Source organism: Furipterus horrens, unplaced genomic scaffold, assembly GCF_987537825.1.
Source record: "Furipterus horrens unplaced genomic scaffold, mFurHor1.1.pri manual_scaffold_1, whole genome shotgun sequence".
NCBI lineage: Eukaryota > Metazoa > Chordata > Mammalia > Chiroptera > Furipteridae > Furipterus > Furipterus horrens.
Genome location: NW_028327171.1, coordinates 47,438,615 through 47,455,062, shown reverse-complemented (window position 1 = coordinate 47,455,062; position 16,448 = coordinate 47,438,615). Strand labels below are relative to the sequence as shown.

The window sequence follows — 16,448 nt, the reverse complement described above, 5'->3', positions numbered from 1 at the left end:
GAAACATACACAAGTTGTGCATGTCAATGTAGAAGCTCAGTCTCATGGCTGAGAAAAATGTTTCTACTTACTTGAAATCTAAAATTAGATAACCTCTCCAAGTCAACAGCAAAAGCTTGTTTGCTAACCTGAAGCTTGGAGGCCATTTATACTGCAAATGATGCTAAAAATCAGAATCTTTCCCCCACATGAGCCACCTAATTGAGTGTTGCTCTTCAGTAGCTTCAGCTGACAATTCTAAGCCCATCTAGCAATTGTAGGCCAATGCTCACCAGAGGACTCAATGAATTAGTGCAAATTCGTCAGTACGACAGGGAAAGAGAGGAACAAAACCTTAAAAGAAAATGCCTTCTGTTGGTAGCGACATCTTCCTATAGGAAATACCGTGTATTCTCATCATTCAGGGAGTATAGTGTGCCACCTTAAGGTTCTCACACAGGCGGATTTAATGGCGGGTGCATCGGGCGCGCGTCATGGGCCTCGACTTCTGAAGGGCCCCACAAAACCCCAACTTTACACTTTTTTCTAATGACACCAAGTTTGGTTTCATTACTCCACTGCATAAAATATGGTTAACATGTATTTTTATTTTCCCTGTCTCTTTTAAGGAGCCCAATATTTTCTTCTGCGCCCGGGGACTCAACAGACCTTAATCCACCTCTATTCTCACATTAGTAATTCCATCAATTGATTTGGTGATAGTTATGCATTTAAAGTAGTGTCTTTTTTAATTGTTAAAATAATTCATTCATTCATTATTCTTTAAAAAAAGAATAATATAGGAAAGGGCGAAGCCAGAGAACTTATATTTATGACCCATGCGCATGGACTGGGGGAGGAGGGCTGGGATTGCTGAGGGAGGGGTGGTGCTGGGCAGAGGGGAGCAAAGGGGAAAAAATTGGAACTATTGTAACAATATAATCAATAAAATATACTTTAAAAAAATAAAAATAAAGCAGTGTCTTGATAAGCTATTGAAATGCAAAAGTATGTTAATGTATGTGTTTTGGATCATTAACTCATTTATTATTCACTAATGTCATTTATTATTTAGTAAACACAATAATAATACATGCTGTCCCTCCATCTATATTTTAAGAATTTAAAAAGAATTGCCTTGAGCTGGATAGAAACCTCTTTATTGTTCAGTTGCTGGAGAGGAAATTAGAGGCTAAATTGGGCTTGAATGTAGACAGCATTCAGGGAAGCAATTTGGAGGTGGCATTAACTGCCACATTTTTACAATAATTTTTTAAAATATTTTTATTTTAAGACTTTACTTATTTATTTTTTAGAGAGAGGGGAAATGAAAGAGAGGGAGGAAAACATCAATGTGTGGTTCATGTACACCCCCAACTGGGGACCTGACCCCCAAATGGGACCTGGTCTGCAACCCAGGCATGTGCCCTTACTTGGGAATTGAACCAGCAACCCTTTGGTTCACAAGCTGACACACAATCCACTGAGCCACACCAGCCAGGGCTATAATAACTTTTTTTTCCAAACCCTGATCCACCAGCAGTACTAGTCCCCTGCAATAACTTTTAAAGCCATTTATATGAAGATAGGGAAAGATATTAATAGAATTGAAGAAGAGGAAGAACATTGAGAACCGTGGGAGAGTCTGTTGAGCTAAATAAGGATTGGGTTTAAATCCATTAATTGAAGCTTATTAAACTATTTTGTAACCAAGACATGGAGATTATTCTAGCTCTATCAGTAGAAAGTTGTAGTTGAAGTGCAGATACATGTGGACTCTGTCCTCCTACCCAGATTCAGTAGATCTGATCTGAGGTGGGGCCACCTTTGATTTTGAAAAACTCTAAACATAAAGAAAAGTTGCAGGAATAAAGCAGCAAACACCAAATGTTTGTCACACTTGCCAACTGTTAACAGTTTACTACATTTGTTCTCTCTCATACTTATCTGTGACTTTTTTTCTGAACTTTCTGAAATTCACAGACATAGTAGTGTCACTTCAGTCCTAATAGTGTTATACTCTAGAAACATAGATACTCTCCTTCCATAAAACCAAAGAATTCTATTAGAGCATGAGCAAGATACATGAAAAGAGATTTCACATAAGAGGATAAACGGATGGCAAATAAGCACATGAAAAGATGTTTAACATCATTAGTCATCTGAGAAATGCAAATAAAAATCACAATGAGATATCACTATGCATCTATTAGAGTGACTAAAAAAAAAAAAAAGTGACAACACCAAATTCTAACAAGGATGGGGAGAAACTACATCACTCATATATTACTGGTGGGAATGTAAGATGGTACAGCCACTCTAGAAAACTGTTTGGCAGTTTCTTACAAATTAAACATGCAACTACCATATATGATGCAGCAATTTTACTCCTGGGCATTCATCTGAGAAATGAAGACTTAGGCTTACACAAAGACTGTGCATGAAAGATCACGGCAGCTTTATTTACAATAGCCAAAAGCTGGGGAAAATTCAGATTTCTATCAGTGGGTGAATGGTTAAGCTGTACTACATCTATACCATGGAATACTACTCAATAAAAATGAAGTCTGTTTACTGATACACACACAACCTGGATGTATCACTAGACCATTATACTAAGTGAAAAAAAAAAAAAAGTCTCAAAAGGTTACATGCTGTATGATTTCATTTATAAAACATTCTTGAAAATACAAAATTATGATAATAGAGAGTAGGATAGTGGTTGCCAGGAATTAAGGAAGGGTAAGGACAGGAGAGAAGTGAGGGTAGCTATAAAGCAGCACAAGAGAGCTCTTTGTGGTGATGGAAGTGTTCATATATTGACTGTATCACTCTCAATATTCAGGTCGTGATGTACTGTAGTTTTTTAAGGTATTACTTATGCCCTGACTGGTGTGCTCAGTGGATTGAGTGCCAGCCTGCAAACCAAAAGGTCACCAGTTCAATTCCCAGTCAGGGCACATGCCTGGGTTGCAGACCAGGTCCCCAGTTGGCGATATGTGAGAGGCAACTGACTGATGTATCTCTCACACATCAATGTTTCTCTCCCTCCCTTCTCCTTTCTCTAAAAATAAGTAAATAAAATCTTCAATTAAAAAAAAAAAAAATATATATATATATATATAACTTATCATTGAGGGAAACTGGGGAAAGAGTACATATATCTTAAAACTTCATGTAAACCTACAATTATCTCAAAATAAAAATTTTAAGTTTAATTAAAAAATTAAGAGAATAATTGCTCTAACCCCAGCACGACTGTATTTGGAGATAGGACCTTTAAAGAATTAAAAGTTAGCCCTGGCTGGGTGACTCAGTTGGTTGGAGCATTGTCCTGTACACCAAAAGGTGGTGGGTTTGATTCCTGGTCAGGGCACATGCATTGGTTGTGGGTTTGATCCCCACGTACTGGAGGCAACAGATCGATGTTTCCCTCTCACATCAATTTTTCTCTCACTCTCTCTCTCTCCCCCTTCTGCTCTCTCTAAAATCAATAAACAATAAATATATCCTTGAGTAAAGATTAAAAGCTTTGAAAAAAATAAAGAAAGAATTAAAGTTAAATAAGGTCATAAAGGAAGTGTTCTAATACAATAGAACTGATGTCCTTAAGATAACAGAACACTAGGGGTGTGCAAGCACAGAGGAAAGGCCATGTGAGAACACAGCAGGAAGGCATTTGTCTGCAAGCATAGGAGAGAGACCTTAGGAGAAAGCAAACCTGTAGATGCCTTGATCTTGCACTTCCAGCCTCTTGAACTGTGAGGAAATAAATGTCTGTTGTTTCAGGAACTCAGTCTGATATTCTATCATGGCAGCTCTAGAAGACTAATGATGTCACCCTTCAGGTTTAAGCAAATCTAACCCTGTCTTACATGATATAAAAGATGTGTTAAGACATGGATTTTTTTTTCTATTATAGGAGTGTTGTTTTATCAATTAACTAATAATAAGTTTATTTTAAAATAATGTATTATATGATTTAATTTGTAAAGGTTATGCCACTTTCTCCATCCCTTTTCTCTCTTAAAATTTGCTTATTTTCTTAGGATAAACTCAGAAGGCTGTCTTTTGCTATGCCCATCCTAATTACCCTCAAAACGAAGTGATGTCTTTCCTTGGGTTCTCATAGCCATTCTGTTGTACCTCTTTTACAATAGCCATTATGTTCTAATTTATAGTTTAGTAGATGTGTTTCATCTCTTTGACAGCATAAGCATCTTGAGAGAAGGGACTGTGTTTTACTCATCTTTGTATCTCCCACAACATGAAGCCCGATGCTTTGATGCTTGTATTAGTTTCTATTGTTGCTGTACCTGATGACCACATACTTAACGGTTTAAAACAAAACAAATTTATTATCTTCCAGTTCTGGAGGTCAATCCAAAATGGGTCTTGCAAGGCTAAAATCAAGGTATCAGTAGAGCTGTGTTCCTTCTGGAGGATCTAGAGAAGAATTTATCTGTTTCTTGGTTTTCCCAGCTTCTAAAGGCTGCCCACATTCCTTGGCTCCTGACTAGATCGCTCTGCTTCCATTACAGTCACATCTTCTCCAACTCTGACCTCCCTCCTTTTCTCTTATAAGGACTTTGTGGTTACACTGGGCCTGCCTGGATAATCCAGATAATCTCTCCACCCCAGATCTTAAACTTAATTACACGTGCAAAATTCTTTTTGCATGTAACATAATTTACAGGTTTAGGGGATTGGAATGTGGACATCTGTGGGGGGACATTATTCTTCCTGACAAAATGGCCAATCAATTTTGTTAAATCATTTATAAAATAATAAGATACTAAGAAAAACTGAGGGGAGCCCTGGCTGGTGTGGCTCAGTGGATTGAGAGTCAGCCTGCAGACTAAAGGGTTGCTGGTTCGATTCCTGGTCGGGGCACATGCAGGCCAGGTTCCCAGTTGGTGGGTGTGTGAGAGGCAACCACACATTAATGTTTTGCTTTCTCTCTTTCTCCCCTCCATCCCCTCTCTCTAAAAGTAAATAAATAAAAGATTTTTTTTTTTTTAAAGAAAGACTGAGGGGACACAATAAAGAAATTATTAGAATAGAATGGAGTTGATCCACAAAGGCATCTAAGTTGTGAATTTTGATCCAAAAATGGCAAAATGAATTTTTTTTTTTTTTTTGCTTTTATCCTTAGATCAAATGAACTGATGAGAAGATTTTCCCCTTGCTGGTGACAATCCTTTACACATATATAAACACTCAAATATTTTTGAATGAATGAGTGAATAACTAGAAGAATGAAGAGATATTATATATTTCTTACAGTGATTTGTAATGTTGATATTCTGTTTTAATTTCTTTACAAGACTCTATTACTCATTGCTATTCATAGCCAGAAAGGACACATCCTGATGTACCCTACAGTGTATATGACCATTTTTATTTTCTGGACTTGTGGACCTTCATTTAATTACTGAAATGGTGATGAGTTGTACAAAGATGCTTTTAAAAAGGAGCTGTTTTAAACTGTCTGAACTGTAAAACAAATTGCAGTTCTACTTGTAAATTTTTATCTTATGTTTTACTGTACAAGCAAAACTTTAAAAGCAATAGAGGATGTTTAAAAAATAAAATTTCTCCTATCCCTACTGCATTAAGGAACAAAGCTCAGTGTAGCAGGACATTCCCTCCTATTCACTGCCCCACTCGTTGCTATGGTGTTGTTACTTCTGCTGCTGTTATTTATGAACTTTGAATTTTCCCAAATTTACAGCTATGCCTGGAATATGGGCTGGGTGGTTGGTGGTCCTGAAATCCAGTCCTTGCATTTTGAGGCTGGGGTGCAGTAGACAGAAGTAAAGCAAAAATTACAGACCTTGTTTCTTTGGTATAAATCCAGCCATTCTTCAATTATCCAGGCTTCATAATTTTTGCCATACTTGAGCACTATCTGAATTATTTACCTAATATTTTTTACAAGTCAATTTGCATTTACTTTGCTTGAGTGAAACCAAGTTAATTTGTTGTATTTTTCTAATACTGATTAAAACAATTACATAACTATCAAAATAAATGCTGTGTGCCGAAATGTGCCACCTGAAATTTCTGACTGCTTGGGACACTCTGGTACAGACAAAATCTGTAGTCATTAGCTAGACCATGGCGGAGGCAAATTAGGTCTTGTTTTCAGTTTCGAATTCTGAATGATAGGCCACAGGTCTGTGACTAGCCAGATAAGTATTACCAGTTGCTCCCGGTGAAAATTATTTCTGATTATATCAATAAGACTTCAATAACAAAATACCTCCTAGAACTGCCACTCTACTATGCTGTTGAAAGGCTGAAGTTACACATAACTAGTTGGGCCCTCTGAGGTCTCTGTCAGGGAAGGCCTTTGAGTCTTCCGCAAAGGGAGTACACAATCAAAGGGTAATGTCCCCTTCCTGAAGGCTTTTATTTTTCTTTTCCTTTAAGATCCTTTGAAAATTAATTTAAAAATTTTACACTTACATTTGATCTAAATAAAAGAAATTATATGTGTTACAAAGTCATTTAATAGACTTTGGGGGCAGATTTTATCCTTTGTGATTTAATGTCATGAAATATCTCTGAGGGGTCCTTTAACGTGAAGATTTTCGCAGCCATCACTTCCTCTGGGACATCTTCACCTTTTGTGTCATAACCATTCTCCTTATTTATGTTGGTAAGTTCACCTTCACAAAATCCTCTGGCTGTACACCTAGAGTCTCCAGAATTGCAGCTTTATCCACATTGCATCACATCTAATTTCACTTCTAGCAATATCACTTTACTTTTCTTTGCTGCACTTTCACCTTTATTGGACAATTCCCTCTTTCAATCATCCATTTTTGTAAAATGTCACGTGAGTTTATCACAGGGGATCAAAGAAGCAACTACATACTTTGCCAGGCTGCAGAAACTGAATAAGAGATGCACAGAGATGGAAAGAATTCATGTCATTGGCCACTGATCGTGATGCACATCTGTTATTTTTCTAGTGCTTTGAAGACAGTGGAGATTGTACAATGTAATTACTCACAGGAAATGTACTGTGGTAACTAAAATTTGTACTGTTGTTGAGAGACTGGTCTTAATTTAACTAGACTGAAATTTAGGCATATCAGAACTGTGCCAAGTCAGCCAGAGTTGCTTATACTCATTTCTAGATTGGTTTCTAGCAGAGAGGTTATTAATATAGAAGTTCTACATTAATCATTTTGTCATCTTTAAAACCAATTTACTCAGATCAAAGGTGGCCAAGGCCAAATTTTGATATATGCCAAAGTAAGCTGTACTCAGGAGAAACAAGGTACAATGTCATTTCTAAGAAACGACAAGTAGTCTGAAACAAGACCTTTCTCTTAACAAACAAGCAAGTGGAGTGTCCCGTTGGGAATTTCCCTTTTTTAATTAGTCCCTCACTCCTCAGCGCCCCCTCATTTTAGTCATCAAAACAATTCTTTTAATCAGAGATCCTTAAAGTTTAGCCTACAGAATCAACCAGGGCTTGCTAACACACGGATCTCTGGAAATGTGCATTTCTAACAATTGCTCAGATAAAGCTGATGCTGCTTTACTGAGGACCATCTTTTGAGAACCACTGCTTTGGACAGTAAACTCAGGAATGGAATTGAAATCCTTTCATTTAAGTGGATAATTTGTAAATTTTTTGATTATCAAAACTCTGTGATCAAGTGATGGAACAGAAAATACCTCCCTCAGGCCCTTAGGTAGTAAATAGTCCCTTAAGCCAATTCCACAATGCCATTTTTTTTGTAATATAAAATTGGTCTGCTTTACTGTACCGCGATATGAATATTTTTAAATCATCAGAAGACTATATACCTATTTTGAACATTTGCGAAGTATTTGTGAACAAAAGCTAAAATCCAAGGAAAAAAATACAATTTTTTTGCTGTATTGCAGAAAGAAATAATGTGTTTATGTTCCTACTAATGGCTTGCTTTTTAAAACAAGTTCGTTAAAAAAAAAGATTTTATTTATTTTTAGAGAGTGGGAAGGGAGGGATAAAGAGAGAGAAACATCAATAGGTTGCTTCTCAGCTGGGGTTGCGGGAGAGACCTGGCCTCAACCCAGGCATGTGCCCTGACCTGGACTCAAACTGGCAACCTTCCAATTCACAGGACAACATCCAAAGAACTGGGCCACACCAATCAGGGCTAAAACAAATTGGTTTGAAACATAACTTAAAAGCTCCCAGAAAATCAAAATAAAGTATGTGTGTAGTTAATAGTATTGTTTCGATGTTACTTTCTTAGTTTTGATAATTGTACTGTGATTGTGTATGACGTTAACATCTTCCAGGAGCTGGGTGAAAGGTGGTATACAAGACCTATCTGTATTATTTTCGCCACTCTTCTGTAAGTCTAAAATTATGTCACTATTTAAAAAGTTTAAAAACTCATAGGAAGAAGAACACTCTAATATATGTATACTTGTACATCAGAAAAAAGTTTCCATCTATGAAAAACGACCCGGGTTTCCTTGTTTATCTCTAAAGAATAGTTCACAGTCTCAGGATATTGTCAAAGATAGTTTAAATGAATTTTACTGGGATACCAATTGAACTTTGGTAGAAGTGTACAAAATGCATACAGATGAAGTTTTTGACATGGCTAACATTTCACTATTACCTTCCTCTTCTGAAAAATTTTATTTTTTGATTAGGTAACATATCTACAAGATTTAAAGTTTAAAAGGTATAAAAGTACTTAGAGTGAAGAGTCATTCTCTTATTCCTGACTGCCACCTATTCTCTCCAGATTCAACCAATGATATTAATTTTATCTGTACCCTTTAGATGTATTTGTTAAGACATACGCAAGGAAATAATGTCTATTTTACAGAAAACAATAATATGCTTCACTTTTCTACATCACTTTCTCTCTTTTTTACTTAATATGTTTTGGAGGTATCAGTGTATGAAAGGCTTCCTGATCCTTTCTTAGGTCTGCATTGCATTTCATTACATGAATGCACACTGTTCATTTCACTCATCTCCGTCAGGGGAGGTTTAGATACTTCCCATCTTTTGCTATTACACACAATGCTGCCATGAACAGCTTTGCTATTTAGAAGAGGGTTATTTTATTATATTCACTCTTTAAATTATTTATTTATTTATTTGTTTGTTTAATTTTAGAGAGAGGGAGAAAGAAAGGGAGAGCAACATCTATGTGAGAGAGAAACATCTGTCCATGGCCTCTTTCACGCCCCCAGCCAGGACCTGGCCTGCCACCTAGGCCTGTGCTCTGACCTGGAATCAAACTGGGTGGGACCTTTCAGTTTGTGGGATGACGCCCAATCCACTGAGCCACACCAGTCAGGGCGTTATATTCACTTTTTGATGAGAAACAATACACATTGTACAATATGCAACAGAACAAAACGGTCAATGGTGAAAAGAAGTCTTTCTCATACCCCCTTCCCTCCAGCTCCTCTACCCAGGGGCAACCACTGCTACTTGCTTCTTCGCTATGAGCACTATTTCCAGCAAGTTTAATCTAATTTTTAAAAAGTCCTTGGTAGTGGGTTGGTCCTTTCTTCCTCTTTACCTCTCTCCTCTGCCTTGTTCTTCACCTCCTTTTCTCTTTCTCCTCCTTTTTCTTCTTCTTCTTTAAGATTTCCACTTTGACATGTCATTACTCCTGATTGATTTAATATGAAAGACTCGGTGAAGGTATTGATATATATGTAGGGCCTTAAAATTCTTTTTACAAACTATCCTGTAAAGTGAATGCCAACTATTGTTAATAGACAAGAATATTCCAAACCTGGGGATGAATGGCCATTTGGAAGTCTTCTGTGGATAGTCATGGTGTCCACCTTTCCCACCTATTCTAAACAGGCACTCATAACATGAGAGTGTGCTCATATGAACAACTCTTCACTAAGTTCCTAAGGAGAGGAGTGCTGCCTCTGAGTCTTAACACAGTTTTCAACATTAAAGGGCTCACAAGAGAGGGCAGTTTTTACTGTGGAGAAACTCTGGAAGAAACTATGTCACACAAGTGATATCAGTTGGCTCCTGGACTCCCCTCCTTGTTGACAAGTGCTGGCATGGACAAGGTGAGGGAGCCGATCTCTGTCACTCTGGGGAGCAGCAAAGACAGTTGGAGTGAAAATAACATCCTGTGAATGTCCAGAGCTACTGAATTTGTGGTCAAATTGTAGAAATGAATAACATATGAAAAAGTAGACCTAAGAGACTGGACAGTTGATAAAAATAATAGCAAAGGTGGCAGAAAATGAAAAATGGATACTTTATAACAGCTACACAGAGGTAACAGTGAAAATGTCATTTTTTCAGCAGTTGGAAACTGCAGTTTTCACACTTGGGTTCAATTATGAAGTACTCAAAACATCACAAGGATCAGTACAAATATGGCACATCTGTGAAAAGTGAGAGTACACACCCAGAAGTGTGACGGCAACATTTGCCACCATGTCAGAATATAATTTAGGCAAAGACCTTTTCCCTGCTTCATGTTGACAACAGATAACATTCCCAGAGACCAATTTTCTGTTCTCAAACTACAAGTCATCTCTTCTCTATTATATATAATTTAAAAAACGATATTAACCTTAATATAGCTTTGATATGTACCTACATACTAGTCATAAAAGTTTGAATAATGATACTTAAAGCTTTAAAACACTAGCTTTAAAACAACTTTATCAAGCATATGAGACAGAGTTTATTCTTGTATTATTTTCCATATGAACAACTATAAACCTACTTTTTGCTCCACTCTGTATATCATAATTTGATGTTCATATTTATTTTATCTTAATTTTTTATTTATTGACTTTTTTTTTTTTTTTTTTTGAGAGACAGGTAGGGAAGGAAGGAGAGAGAGAGAGAACAATCTGTTGCTCCATTCATTCATGCATTCATTGGTTGATTCTTGCATGTGCCCTGACTGGGGGTCCAACCCACAACCTTGATGTATCGGGACAACACTCTAACTACTTAGCAACCCGACCAGGTTGTATTTTATCTTTATTTGAGTATTCTGAAGGAAGAAGCATTCGTACACAGATAAGGATACATACATAAAAACATACATCGATGTTGTATAGGAACTATGTACTTTATTTTTTATTTCTCTCTGTATCAGGAGACAGTTCTTCATGAGTTTCTGCATAATTCTGCATGTCTTAAAACTAGAGGCAATAACTAACTTTGTTCTAGATTATCTTTCAAATCTGTTTGTACAAGGAACAGCCCTGGAAGATAGAGATTGTTACTCCCTCCAGAGCAAAAGGCAGTTTTACTTACTGTCCATTGTAATAATGTTTCCTTCCAGCACAAGGGTAAGGTGGTCTTACTGCTTATTATAAAATATTTGTGTTCTTTAAATTTGGGGTTCCTCTCCTGTAATGCAATCCACTGTGTGTGCAATACAGATATCATATGACTTTCTTTGTGTCACCTAGTGGGCATTGGGCCTTGGGGACTGTAAAATGCTAGGATCGCTGTGAGTGACAATTGTCTCTGACCCAGGAGTCCTGTGTCTTCTGCCAGTGTCCACAAAACTGTGGAAGACTAACTTGTTGCTTGAAATCAGAGTAAAATCTTAGATTCTTCACAGTTCTTGGAACAATTTTAAGATTTTTTTAAGTTCCCAGGTAAATAAATATTGATTATTAACTAAGTATCTCAATAATCTATTAGTTCAAAATTCCAAAGACAACTTGGGATTTTAGAAAAATAAGGTAAACTGTCATTAAAAGCCAGTATAAAACTGTTTTAAAGCTTTTATCAGAGAGAGACCACATCTTATAAGTTTGCACGTAAAGGGTAAGTGGAGGCACTCTACAGCTTCTCATAAATTGTAATACTGTCTGAGGTTTTTGAGAGAAGTTTCTAATGATACCAGTCATTCAAATAAAAATTCAGTCCAGTTGTATGCCCATGTGTATGTTAATATACTTTTAAATATTAGTGCGAGCAATATTAATTTGTAAGGCAAGTGTTCCAAATTTATCATGAATGGAACTTTAATTTAGCATGAAATAAAATGTTTGCATTTTTATATCTCACATGGCCAAACCAGAAGATATGTAACTGTATTTCATATCCAGAATATATAAAATAATTTATCAAGTATCTGAGTAGTACTAAATGACTTTGCTTATACATATTGTACTTCTTATTCATGTCTTTTAAAAGTAATATGAAAAACCTATAAATGTTGGTTAAAAGGATTTGTTAAAACCCTTCTGGTTGGAAGTTGTGTCTTTATAATGAATCATTTTACAAACAAAAGGAGTGTTCTTCATTTGTTTGTCTTCTATTTCTTTTTTTATAGCTAATTGTTGGCTTGATGTCAATTTGCCTATCTCTATTTCTAATTTTATATTTAATAAGAGGGATACCAGGTCATTCAATAAAAGTTAAATTTTCCTTTTTTTATATAAAAATGTTTTTGAGAGTGTTTATATTAAAAAATAATAAACATACTGTTTAAATTTTTATTAATAATTTAGTTATCTTTACATCATAAAATGTTTTAAATTTTATTTTGGTCATAGTTTTAACTCATGTAAACTTGAACTTTTCCAGTTGGAAGTCACCTTTTTCTAGGTAAAAGCTCTTTTAAATTTCTGTCTTCTGAAAACTAGCTTTAACCTACTTGGTGCATTTCTATGAGCCTAGCCAACAAAATGTAATTTTGCTGCCGGGCACTTATACACGGGGAGAAGGCAGAGCATTTCTTTCCTCCCAGTCTGGCTTCATGTCACATTTTTCTTGAGAATCTTCATGATTCTTTCTCTTAGATTCATATAAAGTCTTAGTAGTCTTTTGAAACCAATTATAGGAGCCCTGTTGAATTTGAGATCCTTTGTTTAGCTTTATTTTGTAATTTCCTCCGAGGGTGAGTTTTTCTATATAATTCAAAGGTCTCTCTGAGAGAGAATTCTGTCCTCTGTCATTTGTGGCATACATACACCAGTCCCCCAGGAACAGAAAGTTTTTACTGCCAAAAGGTTCAAAAAGGCTAGAGTCCCTTTTGGGTATTTAGACATCCACATAGGGAAAAAAATCACAGCTGGTTAACAAAAGGAACTAGTAGACTCTTAGGCAAAGTGAAATTATACATTAGCCAAACAGGGAAAAGATGGAAATGTATTCATAAAGAAGGGAAATCACTTTCTCCCAGGGGCCTTGTTAACTATGAAGACTTTCACCTCTAGGGGGCAGCAACTCCCTGAAAAGGAGGAGACTGAATTTAGAAAGTAAGAACTGTTGGCTGCCCTCTGAGTCAGCTATTCCACGATAAGTCTTCACGGATTTTACAGATCCATGTTTTGTAAATATCAGCCACAGTAAGAACAATAAAAATACCATAGTCACTGAATTTTCTTATCCTCTGTGGTTTATCAAAAGCATATCATTATTAAAAGGTATTCATGTATTTACTATACTTAGGAAAGGATTTATGGGAGTCAAATGTAAGGATATTAAAAATGGTCATGAAATATGTTGCATAAAAATAGAAATTATATATTATATTTATAGCATGATTCTTTTTTTGGAATACACATACCTATAGACATTTGAACAAAACATTTTTTGAGAGTTATAACCAAAATTTCAATAGTAGTTTCCTTTAGCTGGTGAGATTTTAACAGTTTTTATTTTCTGCTTTATGTTATTCTGTATTTTCTAAATTTTCCACACTATATATTTAAGTATGTACTATAAAATAGTATATAAAAAGAAAGAATAAAGAACAATTCATAGAAAATTTCAACATTTAAATGAAAATTTAAATATGAATAGTCTCAATTTTAGTCCTGCATTTACCTGTCATATGTTCTGGCTTTCATTTATTAATATTTATCTAGCACATATAACTAGCATAACATTGTTTTGGAGTGGATAAGATTTCAGAACTGAGCATTAATAAATGTTCAAATCCCACTCGCTCCGCAGCCCGCCTGGAGTGCTCGCTCTGTAACCGGTCTGATGCTCCCCACAGCCACCTCCACCCATCAGAATGGCCAACAGTGGACCTGCCTATGGCTTGAGCCAGGAAATGCAGAAGAAGATTGAGAAACAGTACGACGTAGACCTGGAGCAAATCCTGACCCAGTGGATCACCACCCAGTGCCGCAAGGATGTGGGCCGGCCCCAGCCTGGGCATGAGAACTTCCAGAACTGGCTCAAGGATGGCACAGTGCTGTGTGAGCTCATTAATGGACTATATCCTGAGGGGCAGGCCCCAGTGAAGAAGATACAAGGCGATACAAGCTTCTACCATGGCCTTCAAGCAGATAGAGCAGATCTCTCAGTTCCTGCAAGCAGCCGAGCACTATGGCATCAACACCACTGACATCTTCCAGACTCTGGACCTCTGGGAAGGAAAGAACATGGCCTGTGTACAGCGAACACTGATGAACCTGGGTGGGCTGGCAGTAGCCCGAGATGATGAGCTTTTCTCTCGGGATCCCAACTGGTTTCCTAAAAAGTCCAAGGAGAACCCTCAGAACTTCTTGGACAACCAGTTGCAAGAGGGCAAGAACGTGATTAGGTTACAGATGGGCACCAACCGTGGGGCATCTCAGGCAGGCATGACTGGCTATGGGATGCCACACCAGATCCTCTGATCCGCCCCCAGTCTTGCTCCTGCCCTCCCTTGGATGGTTAATATATACATGTTTTTTAGCAGTGACATTCCCCGAGAGTCCCCTGGAGCTTTCAAGCTCCCTTTGCCAGGGTGGGGGCCTGGCCTGGCATGTCTCCTCTGGGGGTGCCCAATGGTGGCCTCTTCCCCTGTCCTTACTTGTGCATTCTCTTCTCTAAAACCCCCAAAACTGAATCAACTGACCCTCTTTTTTTCCCTGGGACCAAAATGTAGGGCCTCTTCCTTTCCCTTCATACCTCTTCTCCCATGACATCTGTGTCCTTAATCCATTCCTTGGCTGAGGGTCAGCGATGCTGCCTTCAGGCCTTCCAAAATTGTGCCTTGCCCACAGCTATGACTACAGTGACTTAATTTATAAGGAGGGATCTGTGGCAGCTGCCACCCCTGCCACAGCTGGACTGGGCTCACCACACATTGGAGGCAGCCTGCCCTGGCAGAGGCCCTCTTGACTTCTCATTTTCCATTCCCCTTGCTGTGGCTAAGGGGTGGGATGGGGTGAGGGGAAAGGGAAGGGAGGGCTGTATGGGCTGGGACTTGAAGAATCTGAGTTTGCTAATTTAAATAAAGAATCTCTTTTCTTCTGAAAAAAATAAAATAAAAATAAATGTTCAAATCACTGAGACTAAATGCAGGAAAGAGGTACCTGCTCATTAATCTGCAGGGCAACTCTGAGCACGTCACTGCCTATATCTTTCTCCTTCTCTTGGTCCATCTCCTTCTCCTCTTGGTCTAGATCACCTCATTATAGAATTCTAGACTCTTGGAGGAGGGTGAGCCGCCGCTGTCATCTTGTCCTGCCCTCCTACCCAACTCAGCAATCCGTCCCAGAATACCTCTGACTTCTAGCCTCTACTTAGGCACCTACAGGCATGTGGGGCTCAGTTTTGGCGAACCTCAGAGATATTGCAGGTTTGGTTCCAGAGCATAGCAATAAGGTGAGCGTCACAATAAAGCAAGTATAGCAGTCTTTTTGCTGGAGGGTCTTGCCTTCAATTTCTATAAAACACAACATCTGTGAAGTGCAATAAAGCCAAATACAATGAAACAAAGTATGCCCTCTTTGCCTAGAGAACTTCTATTCATTTTTCGATACTTAAATCAGGTGTGCTGTTTCTGTGAGGCCCGTGTGGCACAGGCATCTGTGGTTAAAAGACCTGGGTTCCTTCCTTCCTCTCCTACTAACACTTGCTATGTGATCTTGCCCAGCTGACCTCACTTCTCTGAGCCTCAGTTTTCTTACCTGTGAAATGGGAATCACTGATGTGATAGTGTGTATGAAACCTTAAATAGAGTCTGGCACTGAGCAAATAAAAAAATGGTACCTGTTACTATTCATCACTTCAGTGGTTCAGACGCTGACCTGCACATTAAAATCACCTGCAGAAGTCTTGAAACATGACCGAATAGGTCTGGGGTGATGATCCTAGCAAGATATTTTTTAAAAGCTGTCCAAGTGATTCTAATGTATAGCCAGGTTGAGAACTCTTACACCAGCAGTTCTAAAGTACAGTCCATGGACCAGAAGCACCAGCATCTCCTGGGAACTTGTTAGAAACCCAACTTCCAGGGCCCCACCACAGCTGTTCTGAATGAGAACAGGGGTATTTCCACACACTCAGAATGTTACCATCTTTAAATGCCACACAGAGAAGATAGGAGACAGAACAGCTCTCCTAACAAACACCTTTTGCTACATTCTAGTTCATCAGTAGAAATATAAGTTAAGATTACTTTCAGGAAATCATTTTTTTCCTTTCTGTTCTTTTTGACCCGAGCAGTCCTGTAATTATAGTTTTTCCACATGCTTAGTCC

The 16,448-nt window shown here is 37.7% G+C and overlaps 1 pseudogene; it reads left to right on the top strand.

Moving 5' to 3' along the window:
- The first annotated feature begins 13,955 nt into the window (after positions 1 to 13,955).
- On the top strand, positions 13,956 to 14,654 carry LOC150021041 (transgelin-2 pseudogene; annotated as a pseudogene).
- The last annotated feature ends 1,794 nt before the right edge of the window (positions 14,655 to 16,448 follow it).